The sequence below is a fragment of the Meleagris gallopavo genome, chromosome 8 (genome assembly GCF_000146605.3).
Source record: "Meleagris gallopavo isolate NT-WF06-2002-E0010 breed Aviagen turkey brand Nicholas breeding stock chromosome 8, Turkey_5.1, whole genome shotgun sequence".
Taxonomy (NCBI): Eukaryota; Metazoa; Chordata; class Aves; order Galliformes; family Phasianidae; genus Meleagris; species Meleagris gallopavo.
Genome location: NC_015018.2, coordinates 28382081 through 28386183, shown reverse-complemented (window position 1 = coordinate 28386183; position 4103 = coordinate 28382081).

Sequence of the window (4103 nt, the reverse complement as noted above, 5' to 3'; positions counted from 1 at the left end):
AAAAAAAAAAAAGTCTCCTTTTCAAATTTACTCATGAAAAATCCATTTCCCAGCTCTCAGCTCCTTCCTTGTAGGAGCAGTTACCATCTGGTGCCAGCCCTAGGACATCTCTGGCCAGCCAGGCCATGGGGGTCCGCACCAGCAGCCCCCAGCTTAAGTCCTATGTTTCTCTTTTCCTTTCTTTCTCTTTTTCATTTTGTTAAACCATTTTTCCCTGCTTCCCTCCTCCCCACAAATAATGTGAGGTTTATGACCCCTGAGTAACGGCTGAGGAATGCACTGCATCCTACAGCATCCCAAGGCATCTGGCAATGGGAATCTTCACAGCATGTCAAAAACACACAGATAATACCACTGTAAATAGCTCAGATCAAAACAAGTCAAATGTCAGTGCTAATTTGCTGTCAAGTATATAGTCCAAGACCACTTCCTCACGCACAAAGAGAAATCTAGTTCCTGAATGTGGCTTGCTCTGCTGTCACAGAAGCTTTCTCCCTAACTCAGAATGAACAAGAGCAGTTGGGTTTTTTCCCTCGCTGTTTTTCTGTAGTTTTTTTTGCTGTCTGCTGCTGAGTCTTGAGGCTGGGAAATGAAACTTCAATCTCGCCTGCCATTTTTCTATTGTAAGAAAGGACTCTTGGGAAAGATATTTACTGTTTTCTATGGCTCAGTCAGAGGGCGAGAGAGGAAAGTTGTTCCCATTACAAAGCATTTTTTCACATAGGCTTACTTTTATTTTCTAAGGACTCGGAGATCGAAGAGCCAGCAGCACTGGAACAGGAAGCTTACTGTACGTCCAAAGGTCAGGAGGGTCTCAGACAGTCAGGTTTCCAGTTCTCTTTTATATACACACTGCAGATTGAAATGTACGTCCCAGGCTGGATGTAGCCATGGTAGTGGGGGCCCACAGGCTGGGGGGGGGGGAAGGAGGAGCGAGGCAGTGCAGGGCAGCCCCTCCTCTGGCTGCGGTTTCACAAGCTTAGGACTGGGCTGCTCAGCCGGCCCAAGGTGTTCCCACGCCCTCGCAGCTCCTTCCTGCCATCAGATATGTCAGCAGGACTGTTTGCGGGTCGCTTTCCATGACATGCGGGAACTGATCTCGCTTAGAAAAACATTTATTTTTATTTTGTTCTATGCTTTTGTTTTTTTAATGGAGTCGGTTCCCTGCTTTGATAAATGCAGTCGCCTCACAAAACAGTTGTGCTGGCACAAAAAATCGGGTTAGGCACAAGTGGGTAGTGGGGTATGAGAGTGTTAGAGCACAGTACTTCGAGCACAGGGATAATGTGTGCACCATATCCAGAAATCAGTGTCAGAGGGCAGGTGAGGGCCCTCAGCTCTGCAGCCCATCAGCACAGTCACACTTTCTACTACTAAGCAGTCATTAAGAAAGGTACCATCGTTTCCAAGATCTTTGAGGTTCACGCTACCAGACTTGGATGTATTTGCAAAGCCAGGAGCATTCCACCTGCTGACCCAGGCTGAGCGAGGGAAGCAAGACTAAACAGACTAAAAGCAAGTCTTGAATCCTCTGGAGGAGATGGCTGTATCATCACAAGAGTAAGCCAGGGGCAAACTGGCACTGTTTGGAGAGCAATGGTCCTAATGTGTTATCCTGTTTTCTGGCTGCTGCTGGAGACCAAGACCGTCTTCCAGTGCAAAGGGATTTAGTTCCCTTGTCTATTTTTTCCATTTTGATATGCCTCCCCATCTTGTGACTGGACATCAAGTCAGGAGACGTAAGTTCAGTGCTTGTAGCTTTCTGAACTTGGACAAGTCACTGACGTTTTCTAGGCTTCAGGTTTCCCTTATAATCTCTATAATCTGTTTTTGCCAAAGAGAGCTACGATGCAGCCCAGGACTCAATCCAGTCTGCAAGGCAGGTTAACCCCAGCCAGGGCTTTTGATTGAATGGTGCATCAGCAAGTGTGGCCAGAAGCTGTTGCTTACTTCTTCCATTTACCTTGTTAGACTCCAGTCAATGTGGGGACAATGGAAGCAGGGTCTGTGGAACAGCAGGCTGAGGCTCATATTGTATATGTTAACGTAGAAAGCTTTGAATGTTGTGCATTGTCCTTGCATTACTGTCTCTGCAAGGGGCTTTGCTGAAGTAGAGTCTCCATCCTGTCACATTGGGTTATGACAACCTTAAGAAGGGTGTAGGGGTGGAAGGAGAAAGGGTTGAGCTCTGAGCCCCATACAGTCTGTGCTGGATTAGCATTCAGGCCAGAAGATGAGACAGGGCCTCTGCTTGGCATGCTTGCCTTGATGGGTGTTACATTGTCTTGGCCAAAACCAGAAGATGCTGCTGAGACACTGCTGACAAGGTGGTCTCTGCAGAGTAGAACTCTTCTTACTGAAAATCCTGCTTTCCATAATTGTAAGAGTGAGGGACTGAATGCAAATTAACATTGCATCCTGGGGCAACACAGTGAGGAAACACCAAAGGGCAAATCAGGTCTGGCAGGAGCAGACTGACTTGGAGGCTGTCTGTTGGAGGCTGGCATATCATGCTTGGGAGTAGATCCATTACTCATTATCCCATTATTTGGGATATCCCAGCCCCCATGGCACCAGGTTCTGGAGAGGACCATTGGTTGTAGAACAATTTTCTGGATGAGCCCACTCAAGCTGCCAGAAGTGGTGCCCTACCTTGGCTGGCTCTTCTGGGTGTAGGATATATACTGCAGAAGATATAAAATGCAGCTGACTCCATTCAAGGAATTCATTGACACTGCTGCTTTGAGGTCTTTATGTGAACCAAAGGGATTGCTGTGAAACAGGAGACAAGCCAATAATAAAAACAGGTTTTACAATGAATGAACTGCTGCTGAGAAATGCCTACTTTACAGCCTTGATGCCATGCTGATGTTAAATGACTGCCAAGAGCAAACTCTGTGGTATCTCAGTTAGCTCTTACCCTAATTACCATTTACAGAGAAGTCCCAGCTAGATGAATGAGGATTGCAGTATAAAAGACTTTTAAATAAGATTTATTGATGTGACTACATGAATAATTCTCCTAGCAATGATGCATTTAAGAGTACAGATACTGGGGGAAGAGGGAAGCCAGATATTCAGAATCATCTAAAATCACATTTTATTTTTACGTTGTGGCTTTTGCTGTTTTTCCTACATCACCACACTCCTGGAAAAAAATAAAATAAAAAAAATTGAATCCCCTTGCTGGCCAGGTTTTTGAAAGAAAAAAATTAAGTAATTGTGAACTTCATTGGAGCCAACAAATGCCACCTCATGAACATGATCTGCAGTTGTGTTCAGGCAGTCCTGAGCGCACCGCTGCAACGCTCCGACTTTGCTACCAACTCTTGGCATTCAGGTTTGGTTTTTCCATGGCTGAGTAATTGTTCTGCTCCCTGAAAAGTGCATTTGTACTCCTTCTCCCCTAAGAGCAATGCCAGCACAGAACCCAGGAGAGCTCTGAGAGTTCCAGTGACAAGGGTATGACTGGGGAGGCCTACCTGCCACACGATGGGCACAAAAGCTTGGTCAGGTTATCTCACCGAGGGACTGAACTAAACCATAACATACCAAAGGCACCTGAAAAGTGAATGTTCAGTAAGATTTCTGGAATTCTCCTTGGAGATGGGAAGCCGTTACTGCTTATCACCATTCCTCAGTGCTGGAGGTGCTGCATGCAGAATGTGCAGGTATTTCAAACCACCTTCCTTGCTGATTGAGCTGTGGTAGCTCGCTTTGCACGAAGCAGTGCAGTAACAACCATAGTGTTTGGTGGGTAGCCAGTGAGAAACACAGTGACAAGCGTGCGGCAAAAAGGCACTGAGAAAAAATCTCTTGCTATACTTTCTGTACTGAGAATCGCCCATTAGCAGAAACCTCATCCTGTAGCAGAACCTACACATCTCCTCACTGTCATCTTCTACTGCACACTGCTGTGACCTAGAAGGGTGGCTGCAGCCCTGTGCTCCCTGGGGAAGGGCAGTGAGGGCCTAGAAAACTGGGACATCATGAGACACTGCTCCTACCACTTGTATATGGGGTGAGGGCACCATCGCCTGTGGGGCAGCCTGTGGCCACCCCTGTGGCCTGTGCCCCTGATCCATTCTCAGTGTCATCCCCCC